The sequence below is a fragment of the Rhinatrema bivittatum genome, chromosome 1 (assembly GCF_901001135.1).
Source record: "Rhinatrema bivittatum chromosome 1, aRhiBiv1.1, whole genome shotgun sequence".
NCBI classification, from domain to species: domain Eukaryota; kingdom Metazoa; phylum Chordata; class Amphibia; order Gymnophiona; family Rhinatrematidae; genus Rhinatrema; species Rhinatrema bivittatum.
In genome coordinates this window covers 95,782,126-95,794,341 of record NC_042615.1, presented here as the reverse complement: position 1 = coordinate 95,794,341, position 12,216 = coordinate 95,782,126, and the positions used below count along the sequence as shown (strand labels likewise).

The following is a 12,216-nucleotide window of genomic DNA, read 5'->3' as shown; positions in this document are numbered from 1 at the left end:
AGATGGAGCCTCCAGCTAGACAGCCACAGTCTCCACCAGAAGACCCTTATGCCGCAGGGCCCTCTAGGCCTAGACAAATGTTCCCACCACCCAGAAGCCCCACCTGTGGGGACACGGACTACTCTGAAGAGGAAACAGAGCCCCTAGATGAAGGAGAACTCCCCCCGGGGACTGAACCTCACTGAACCATGAGATGCTTCTTCACCAAGGACGAGCTCCCAGACCTGGTCACCCACAGTCTGAAGGAGCTCGCTATCCCAGATGCAGGTGCTTCGGGGGAGCCTAAGGCAAATCCCCTGCTAGAGGGACTCCGCTAAACCTCTCGCCATTTCCCTCTCTTACAAGCCGCCCAGCAGCTAATTGACCTGGAATGGAGTGCTCCAGAGACCGCATTCAAAGGGGTCTCTGGAGCACCCCCTGGACCCAGCAGCCAAAGACCTTCTGACATGCCCAAAAGTGGATGCCATGGTCTGCGCAATCTCGAAGCGCACTACTATCCCAGTGGAGGGAGGAGCAGCGCTCAAAGATGCTCAGGACTGGCATCTGGAATCCATCCTGAAACAGTCCTTCGATGTCTAATTCCTCTGCTGCACTGACAGGGACGTTTCATTCCCCACAACGTTCTCCTCTGTGTTTCCTTCGTGGCCCTTAGTGGTCAAGGTTCTCAGAAGAATAGAGCTTCACAGGGGACCAGTCATTCTCATGGCACCCGAGTGGCCCTGCAGACCATGGTTCACGGATCTGGTGACGGGCGGTCCACTTCGCCTCTGCCATCTCTCACGCCTCCTCCGGCACGGTCCTGTATTTTTCGACCAGGCGGATCACTTCTGTCTAGCGGCATGGCGTTTGAACGGCGGAGATTAAGGAAAAAGGGCTATAAAGAGGAAGTTACATCCACTCTGCTTCGTGCTCATAAGCAGTCTACGTCACTGGCCTATGTCCGCGTATGGAAAATTTTTGAAAATGCCTGCACGGAATTGGTTGTCTCGGCTCATTCACCTTCAGTTTCTATGATTCTTTCCTTCAGAAGGGCCTCTCCAAGGGTCTTTACTTCAGCTCATTGCGCGTCCAAGTGTCCGCTCTCGGCTCTCTCTTAGGCACCATTGAAGGTCACGCGGTAGCCTCTCACCTGGATGTCGTCCATTTCCTCAAGGGCGCCAAGCATTTGAAGCCGCCCATCCGGGCCACTTGTCGTTGGTGGAGTCTTAATTTAGTCCTTCGAGCTCTATGTGCAGCACCTTTCGAACCTCTCCATCGGGCTACCCTCAAGGATTTGATGCTCAAGACTGTTTTCCTGGTTTCTATCTGTTCCACCAGAAGGGTGTCGGAGATTCAAGCGTTGTCCTGTCTGGAGCCCTTTCTGCTGTTTTCTGATTCAGGAATTTTTTCTCTCAGGGCTGTACCTTCTTTCTTGCTGAAGATTTTTTTCTTATTTTCATGTCAATCAGTCGGTGGAACTTTCTGCGTTCTCTCCTGAGGATATAGCGGGTCCAGTTGGGAGTGATCTTCTCTGCCTTGATGTAAAACGTGTTTTACCTCATTACCTTCAGGTTACCAATGACTTCCGGGTCTCAGATCATCTCTTTGTTCTGTGGAGTAGTAGTCCACATAGGGGCAATCAAGCTTCTAAGACTACGGTGGTTGAAGGAGGTGATTTCCTCGGCCTGTATCTGCCAAGGCTGGGCGGTTCCGGAGGGCCTAAAGGCTCATTCCTTACGTTCTCAGGCTACTTCTTGGGTGGAGAGTCAATCGGTTTCTCCACAGGAAATATGCAGGGCCGCTACGTGGAAATCCCTGCATACCTTTTTATTTATTTGTATTTATTTGTAAGTTTTTTATATACCGAAGTATTAGTGTTGGCCTTCACTCCAGTTTACATTTATAACAACGATATACAATGAAACAGGGGGGCAACTAAAACATTGATTAACATTAGCAACTTCGGGATAACAATATTTTTTTATATTTTAAGTATCTTAAACTTCGGGATAACAATAGAATAACACTTAATAATAATAATCATAATGATAACTATTAACAATATTTTGTGACATTACCGCCTTAATGTACAGGCGCCAGTGTTTGGTTCCTTCAGTCGGCAGGTACTTCGAGCAGGACTGTCTCGGTCCCGTCCTTTGTAGGGAAGCTTTGGTACATCCCACGGTCTGGACTGATCCGGGTACATACAGGGAAAGGAAAATTAGTTCCTACCTGTTAATTTTCGTTCCTGTAGTCCCACAGATCAGTCCCGATGCCCTCCCGTGTTTTCTCGGTCTGTCCGCTCGAAGTCTTTTTTTTTTTTTTCTTTTTTTCACCTTTTTACAGGGGTGTCTCTGCATGGCTCTCTTGGTTTCTCATTGAAGGCACCAGAAGCATCTCTTACGATTATCAGGGGTAGTCATGCAAGAGCGATTAGTTACACAGTTCATTCAATTGTTCTATTGTTAGAGTATTCAACAACTTTAATAGTTATCTTGTTACTTGCTTGACCTTATGCCTTTTGCTGCTTTGACAATGGTTATACTGAAGGGCTGCAGAGTAGGCTCTGTCCTGATATAGGATACCCTTTCAGTTTTGGTCTGTCTCCATCTGCTGGACAGGAGGCTCAACCCATGGTCTGGACTGATCCGTGGTACTATAGGAACGAAAATTAACAGGTAAGAACTAATTTTCCTTTAGCTCTTTATTATTAGGTTCACTTTATTGCTTATGGCCTGTTTAGCAAAGTCACACTTCTCTCCTGCATTATGCACTGCAGGGTGTGTCTCTATAATACATTGAATTCTGATCTCTGGTCAGCTGCTCCCACTGGCTGTGCACATTTTACTTTTTATTATATTTTGGATATATCTGAAACAGGTAAACTCAGTTGTACCACCTAGCTACGTCCCCCTAAATTCTCCCTCTTGTCTGTGTCAAGATCTCTTTTGGCCTAAACAGTACCACAAGAAAGGCAATGATATGCAAGAAGAGAAACACAATTTTTAATTTCATAGTAAAGCAAATCAGAAATGCAAAACCAATTGCTGAGCATATGTAATTATCTGTATAGATGTGTTTTGGGGTTTTTTTAATTGTTACTTCATTAAGTAAAATCTGTTTCCTAATCAGGGTGATCTTTGAGGGCAAGAGTATGAGTACATTTTATATTACCCCCCCCCCCCCCCCCAACCCAAAAGTAGTGTATTCATGCATGTGGCCAGGTCATGAAATAGTCCTAGTATAAGTCTTTATAATTACTAAGTGAGAAACATCTGCAAGCAAATACATTTATATAACTAGTCATTAACCAGATGCATATATATAAAAACAAAACAACAACAAAAAAAACTAAACATGTTCCATCATAATACTCAGGTATTATGGTGTATATATATGTTATTATGAAACCAAGAATACAAACAAGTTCCAATTAGGCGTGGACCACCTCCATGAAGCAAATAGGCATAAGGGTGTAGCGTTTATATTCTGAATACTTTTGTTCGTACAATGAAGGGGTGGATGTGCTGTTATTCTGTGTAAAGGTATAATGTTTCTTTCTATCAGTTCACTCATAGTTCTTGCAGGGCAAATAAGTTTATTTCTGTATCTGCAAAGCTGTTGAAGCAGGGCCCATGTTACCCCCACCACTAACACAGATGTTTGTAGATAATACTCTTATGGATTATCTCATAATATGAAAAACATTAAGTTTTTTTAAAATAAATTCCATTATGTACTTCAGTAGCTTCTTGTTCTAACCCTGAACATAAGATTACACCATGACCAAAATGATAAAGTGAATGGAACGGTTCCCCTATCAGGAAAGGGTAAAGAAGTTAGAGTTCTTCAGTTTGGAGACTAGACTGCTGAAGTGACATATATATTAGAGGTCTATAAAATGATGAGTGGAGTGGAACTGGTAAACACGATTGTTTACTTTTTCCAAAAGTACAAAGACTAGGGGACAATGAGATGTGCATTAATTGGTTGATTCATTTCATTTGTTTCGGCATATCATCAGTTTTGCATGTCTATTCTCCATTCATGAGAGATGCATGTACCGCTGAAATGAATAAAATGAATCAACCAATTAATGTACATCCCGCCCAGGACCCGCAATGAAGTTACATGTAAGACAAATAGGAGAATATATTTTTTTTATTCGGCACATAATTAAACTCTGGAATTTGTTGCCAGAGGATGTGGTGAAAGCTGTTAGTGTATCGGGGTTTAAAAAAGGTTTGGATAAGTTCCTGGAAGTGAAGTCCATAGACCATTATTAAGTTTGAGTTTAGGAAATGTACTGTTTATCCCTAGGTTAAGCAGCATTGAATTTATCAATCTTTTGGAATACTGCCAGGTACTTGTGACCTGGATTGGCACTGTTGGAAACAGGATACTGGGCTTGATGGACCTTTTGGTCCGACACAGTATGGCAAAACTTATGTTCTTAATCTATTAAATTTGCATTAACACTTGTCAAAAAAGTATAGTTTAGTACATTGGCCTCTGAGAAACTGATTTCAGTATTGTATTTTCTAACTGGATGTTTCCTCCAGGTTATACTAATTTAAGGTGAATTAGCCAGCTGTGTTATGTGGTGGTAAATTATTTCCCTCTGTTTGGGAAATATCTGCTAACATTTGAAAATGTGAATTATCTTTACAGCTTGAATATTTTCATCAAACCCTAATAATACGTTATATGACAAGTATAGTAAGTTCTACCTGTACTCTATTATGACGGCCACATTTTTCATTTGAAGGCACATGCCTCGCTGAAGTTCATTTACATTACAATACAAATGGTTTTTTTGGAAATACATGGTTTAAATTTTAAATATTTATATTTCTATCAAACATTTTTCAATAGATGAACTCCATGTGGTCAAAATGAAGGAAAATATTTATACTTCAGAAATACACTGATGAAGGAAATATTTTGTATTAAGATTAATTGATTTATACGAGTCAGAAAACTACATTTTCAGTAAGATAATAGAATAAACAGGATCCTGTCTAACTGAGGTGATTTTCTCCAACCAAGCACCTGTTGATATTGTTCAGTATCAGACCTACATGTTTATGCTTTCATTTATTTAGATAACTCTGGAGAGCAGCTTTCAGTATGCAAGTATCTTTTCTTCATGGGAGAAAAATCTTTCTCCCTCCAACTCAATTCAATTCAAAGTAACATTCTAAGTAGAAATCAGTTCTTTTTGGCTTTGTATGGACTCCACCAGAACATCACTCTGAAGCAACTCATATCGTCACTCCAGCAAACCGATGTATTTCACCACCATAATGGCTTCATTAAGGACACTTGTCTAATTATATAAATACAAAGGAGAATTTCTAATTTCTAATCTTGTGGAGGCCCACCAGATCATTGCTGCAACAACACAACAATATAGTTGAAACTAATAATTCTGAGCAATGTCTGGTGAGGTCCATACAATGCCAAAAAGAACAGATTTTGAATCAATGTGGTTTAAAAGCCCTAAGTATTGAGAGCCCCTGAACAAGCAGTTTTGGCGATGAAACATCTCGAGCAAGTCCATAAAGCCATACTTTTAGAATTGGTGGACATTCTGTTATATTAAAATCCATTATCTTTATATGTGGCTTTCACTAAGAGAGTTGGGCATGGATATTGAAATCCAAGTAGGACTCATAGTTTTTTGATAATGTTGAAGAATGTTACTTTGTTTTTGTAAATTGCTATTTGGACTCTGTTATTCATTCCTTTTTGGGCTTTTTTTGATTACTTGTATGTTGGTTTTGTTGTGTGCGATTGTTTGGTTTTTTTCTTGTTTGGTGGTTGTTGTGAGCTTTATCGTAAGTTTTTGTTTTATGAGTATTGTAGGTGGTCAAAAAAAGTTATAAAAAAAAAAATTGTAATTTCCTAGCATGTAGCCAGATGGACTCGGGACCAATGGGTTATGTACTCTTCTGCTAGCAGATGGGAGACTGAGCCATATTTCAAAGCTGACATCACCCTAGATATACCCCTGCAGTGACCTCAGCTCCTCAGTATCTCTCAGTCTTCTAGCAGATGCGAACACTATCAAACACACTACAGAGAGTTAGGAAAATTACAGCAAGAAGACAAAATTACCTTTAAAGAAGGTTGAACACCGCTCTCCTGCTGTGATACCTAAGGGTCCCTCCCCTAGTCGAATTCCTGAGGTGATCTCCAATATCCCTTAGAGGTGTGCCTTGGTCCGGTAGCCAGTTCCTGGCATGGACTTAGCCCCCAGAGTTGCTGAAAGGCAGCGGGTGCAGAACCGAGCGCGGCAGTGAAGGTAATTCTCTCTCCCCCCGCAGCTGGAGACCGTCCGGCACACGATCGTGTGCCGAGACCAGGTAAGCAGAAATCTTTAAATTTAGGTCTCCGGTTTCCAGAGCTAGGGTTGCCGTACTGATTCCTTCTTCCGGCAAGGTTAAAAAGGGAGCACCGATCAAGTTGAGCAGCCTTGGTTGGGCTAGGCCTTGATCTGGTGCAAGGGTCCACACACGTGGAGAGCCTCGAGGGGGCGCCATCTTACGCGTGGGGGTCGTCGGCACCATCTTCCCTTCTTGACCGGGGGCAGGCCGGGGGGCCGATATGCCTAACTTGCGCGTGCGTCCAGTACAGCGGCGCGCACAACTGAGCCGAGCACACACCGCACGCACAGCCGAGCGCATCCATGTGTATAAATACACACCCAGCCGCGCTTACAACTATACACGTGCCTTCACATAGAAGCTATGGCACCGGTGTCCAAGAAGGCCAGAAGGCACTCTCGTTATACAGCCTGCCACATAAGAGCCTGAACTGGAGTCCTGTCTGTCAGCATTGCGAAGAAGCCCAGGGGGAACCAAAGCCTGGTCCCTCACTGTCTGGGGACGGGTCCGGAACTGCTACAGACGATAGATCCCCAGACCTATGCATCTCTGAGATGGTTTCTCCACAAGAGGGGCACCTCAGAGGCCCCTACTCTGACTCCCCCTGGGATTAACATGGACCCAGGGACCTTTTCCTGGTTGGAATTTTTCCAAGGAGTGCAAGCTTTTGTTCAGGCACAATCAGCCTCTGCTGCATCCCAGGCTCAACCCCTGCCAGAAGCACAAGATCCTCCCGGCCCTGCTTGGATGCCCCGAGACATGCCTCGCCTAACTAAGAATTTCCCTGATAGGGACACAGACACCTCAGATGATGGCGGCTCCCTGGAAGAAGGTCCAGGCCTGGAACCATGCTTTGCTTCTTCCACAAGGATGAATTACCAGCCCTTGCTTCCCAGACTCTGAAGACTCTGGGTATTCCAGGCACGGACTCTATGGCGGAACCAAAGAAGAACCCCATCCTGGTGTCCCTTCGTAAAGCCTCATGCTACTTCCCAATGATGGAAGCCATCCAGGAAATGATTGACCTGAAATGGGATGCTTCAAAGGGGGTTGGGCCTTGGAAGCCCTATACCCTCTGGAACCAGAGACCAAGGAACACCTGTGTTTCCCGAAGGTGACACCATGGTCTCCGCCGTCTCAAAGCGAACAACTACTCCCATTTAGGAAGGAGCTGCATTGAAGGATACCCAGGATAGACTATTGGAATCCATTCTTAAGCAGGCCTTCGATGCAACAGCAGTGACACTACAGAATACTTCCTGCCTGCACACTGGTGGGTACATTCCTGCTTGCTCTTCTCAAGAGGCAAATAACTCCGGACCGTTATACCGGTGAGACAGTGGAACTTGCAGCAGCCTTCCTGATGGATGCAAGCTCAGATCTGGTGCATACTTCAGCCAGATGAGTAGCCTCTGTCGTGGCAGCCAGAAGACAACTATGGCTGTGGAATTGGTCTGCTGATGCCAACCCTCTAAAGTAAATCTCATAAGAATACTCTTTAAAGGATCTCTCTTGTTTGGAAGCGAATTGGAGAAGTAGAAGTTAGCCAGCAAGTGGGATCGACATCCCCAGTGCCTTGGCTACCGGAAGACAGGAGTAAAAGGTGTCAGCGGCCCTCCCCCAGAAGAGCCAAGGGCAGAAGCTTGCAATGCTTTAGACCCTACAGAAACTCACAGTTCCAGGCACCTCGTCCCTCCGGAAGGTCCCAGCCCTTTCGGAACCGACAAACCAAGAGAGGAACAGGCCCGGGGGCAGACTCCAGCCATGCTCCCCAGTGAGAATGGGCTGACCTATCCACAGGAAGAGGAGATAGGGGGTCGACTTGCCCTCTTCTTCCAAAGATGGTCGGGATCACGTTGGACAAATGGGTACTAAACATCATTCAAGAAGGTTACTCTGGAGCTCCACAGCATCCCTTGAGACAAATTTTATTATGTCACCCTGCCACTCCCACACCAAGAGACTGGCAGTGGAAGCCACTCTGACAAGACTACTCAGTCTGAAGGCAGTAACTCCGGTTCCTACGCCCCAACAAAATACGGGGCGCTATTCCATCTATTTTATCGTTCCCAAGAAGGAAGGATCATTCCGACCCATCTTGGATCTCAAGAACGTCAACCGTCATCTGCGGATACTACACTTCTGCATGGAGACTCTTCACTCCGTAATAAGGGTAGTACAACCAGGAGAGTTTCTAACCGCCCTGGACCTATCCGAAGCCTACCTTCACATTCCAGTCCATCAAGATCACCAGTGTTTTTCTACGCTTTGCGATACTGGGTCATCATTACCAGTTCCGAGCGATACCTTTTGGCCTAGCGACCGCCCCCAGAACATTCTCCAAAATTTATGGTGGTCATGGTGGCAACACTAAGGAAGGAAGCGATCCTGGTACACCCTTACCTGGACGACTGGCTGATCAGGGCAAAGTCTTCGGAGGAGAGCCGGCAGGTGACCAGCAGAGTCAAGAACCTACTGCAGAACTCGGCTGGGTCCTGAAAACGGGCAACAGCAGTCTACAGCCCTCTCAGTCTCTAGAGTACCTGGGGGCCCGTTTCAACACCAAACAGAACAAAGTCTTCCTCCCTCCCCCGAGGAGAAGGAAATTGGAACAATTACGATGATTGATGACCAAGGCACGTTCCAAGGTATGGGACTATCTGCAAGTCCTCGGCCTCATGGCATCAACCCTGGAGATCGTCCCGTGGGCAAGGGCCCTCGTGTGACTGCTCCAGCGCTCCTTACTGTCACGATGGAATCCATTTGTCCCAGGACTACTCAATTCGCCTCCAACTACCAGCAGAGGTACGTTCTGAGCTTCAGTGGTGGCTACAGGAAGACCACCTAAGCAGAGCAGTAAGCCTATCCCCGCCGAATTGGATCTTGCTCACCACGGATGCGAGCCTGCAAGGGTGGGGAGCCTACTGTCAAGAATTTGACGGCCAGGGATAATGGAACATAAAATGCCTGGAAGCTCAAGCAGTCAGACTAGCTTGCCTGTGATTCAGCCACAGACTTCAAGGCAAAGCGATTAGAGTAATATCGAACAATGCTACAACGGTTGCCTACATCAACTGCCAGGGAGGAACCAGGAACCAGCAGGTATCTCTGGAGATAGATCCTCTCATGGCATGGGCAGAGATAAACCTGCAAGAAATCTCGGCCTCCCACATTGCAGGAAAAGAAATTGTCTCAGCAGACTTCCTCAGCAGAGAGAGCCTGGACCTGGGGGAATGGACGCAGTCGACCACAGCCTTCCAACTGATAGTAAATCGCTGGGGCCTCCCAACTATGGGCCTACTGGCCACCTTTCTCAGTGCCCAAGTCCCCAGGTTCCTCAGCCACAGACGAGAGCCACACTCCCAAGGGATCTATGCTCTCGTCCAGAATTGGCCAGAGGAAGAATTAAGAATTACTGTACGCCTTCCCCTCATGGCCACTACTGGGCAAGGTCATCCGCAAGCTAGAACACCACAGGGGACTAGTTCTACTAGTGGCCCCGGATTGGCCAAGATGCCCATGGTTTACAGACATGCAAAGACTCCTTGCGGGGAGCCCTATGAGCCTACCACCACACAGGGACCTTTTCCAGCAGGGTCCGATTCTTCACGAAGATCAGTCTTGATTCTCTCTTACGGTTTGCCCTTGAGAGGACTCGCCTGAAGAAGCGCAGTTACTCGAAGGCTGTAATTGTCACTCTGCTCCACGCGCGGAAGTTCTCAATATCGTTGGCATACATACGGATCTGGAGAATATTCGAAGCCTGGTGCGAGGACCACGGGACACTCTGCGGACGGCCAAGATCCCCATGATTCTGGAGTTCCTACAGGATGGTATGAAGAAGGGGTAATCGCTCAACTCCCTCAAGGTCCAAGTAGCCGCCCTCTCCTGCTTCAGAGCAGACGTGAACGGTATCAGTGTCTCAACTCATCCTGATTTGACCAGTTTCCTAAAAGGGGTTAAGCAACTTTGGCCACCCCTAAAGTGGCTGGTGCCCCTATGGAACCTCAATCTGGTATTAGACTTCCTAGCGGGGGATTCCTTCAGAGCAATGCACTGTCGATCACTATGCCTCTTAACACTGAAGATGGTATTCCTGGTGGCAATATGTTCAGCTCGTCGCATCTCCGAACTACAGGCACTATCCTGTCGGGAACCTTTCTTGAGGTTCACTCCTGCAACCATATAACTGCGCATCATCCCCTCCTTCCTACCAAAAGTAGTTCTTGAGTTCTACTTGAACCAAGCCATCTCCCTACCATCACCGGATGAGCATAAAGCCTCTTTCGCCATCTAAATGTCGGCAGACTCCTGGTGCGATACCTGGAAAGATCGGAACCGGTGCGCAAAACAGATCACTTGTTCGTTCTTGTAGGAAGAAACAAGGAGAAGCGGCCTTGTGGGCAACCATAGCCCCGCTGGATCAAGGCAGCCTACATAGAGGCAGGAAACCCTTTACCTCTGCAGATTAAGGCTCATTCTACTAGGGCCCAGGCAGTATCTTGGGCAGAAACCAAGCTAATATCGCCCGCTGAGATCTGTCGAGCGACGACGTGGTCCTCTCTACACACCTTCTCCAGGTTCTACTGCCTGGATGTTCAGGCCCGAGAAGACGCAGCCTTCGCAAGGGCAGTACTAAGTGGGCCACGGGCAGCCTCCCTCCCCTTCCAGGAGTAGCTTTTGTACATCCCACTGATCCTGAGTCCATCTGGCTACACGCTAGGAAATGGAGAAATTACTTACCTGATAATTTCATTTTCCTTAGTGTAGACAGATGGATTCAGCATCCCGCCCACGGCTGCCCCAGAGAAGGAGGACCTTGGAAAGTGAACCTCGAGTCTAATCAAATACGGGTAAGCCATTGCCTACTCCCTAGTTCAAGGTTCCCTCAGTCTGGTGTCGGCATTAACTTAGTTGAATGCACTGGCGTTCTCCAGTTTTTTCAAATCAGTTGAATTAAGTTAAGAAGTTAAATCCAGTTGTTTAAGCAAAGATATATATCCACAATGGCTTTTCAGGGAGGATACTGAGGAGCTGAGGTCACTGCAGGGGTATATCTAGGGTGACATCAGCTTTGAAATCTGACTCAGTCTCCCATCTGCTAGCAGAAGAGCACTTAACCCACTGGTCCTGAGTCCATCTGTCTACACTAAGGAAAATGAAATTATCAGGTAAGTAATTTCTCCATTTATTATGTGTTAATTTGTAGGTTATTATTGAGGATATTAATAAAATGCACACCTCTCTTGGCTAGTGGAAGTACTATAACATGGCCTGGCTGTTTGATTGATATCGGAATCCTGGTATCATCATTATGATGGGACTTCTTTTAAATGAGCTTTGTCCCTCAGGATATTCTTATCTGGAGTAAGTAAATCTGAGGTGGGAGGAGGAGTTCTGATAGTTTAGACTGCATTTGAATTTGTGAAGAATTGAATATGAATTTGTTCCCCCTTTAGAAGATTTGATAATTAGGTTGTATTCTTGGTCTGCTTGTCTGCTTTATTATTCTCTGGAAGCTGATTAGAACAATTATTACTGCATTTAGATTATGATAAGCTGGACTTTAACATCCACATAGATCATTATACATTAATTTAACTATGAACGCAGCAGATTTTACTCATATGATCATTAGTGCTACACATGTAGCTGGATATACTTTAGATTTTTTTTTTGTGTGTGTTTTTGCACCGAAAAATGGGTATCCCATTTAAGCCACCTCCACGTTTTGTATTTTATTGTGGACTGATCACTCATTAATATTGTTTGTTAGATTGTGATATGATGCAAAATTGTTGTGGATGAAAGATAGAAAAGGGTTAAATTATTGACTGAGATTGAGTTT

The 12,216-nt window shown here is 45.5% G+C and overlaps 1 protein-coding gene across 3 annotated transcripts in view; it reads left to right on the top strand.

Annotated features, from left to right (window-relative positions):
• The window catches only part of FBXO8 (F-box protein 8), a 149,716-nt gene that overhangs the window by 39,003 nt on the left and 98,497 nt on the right, over positions 1–12,216 (top strand). The gene's annotated exons all lie outside the window — the stretch shown is intronic.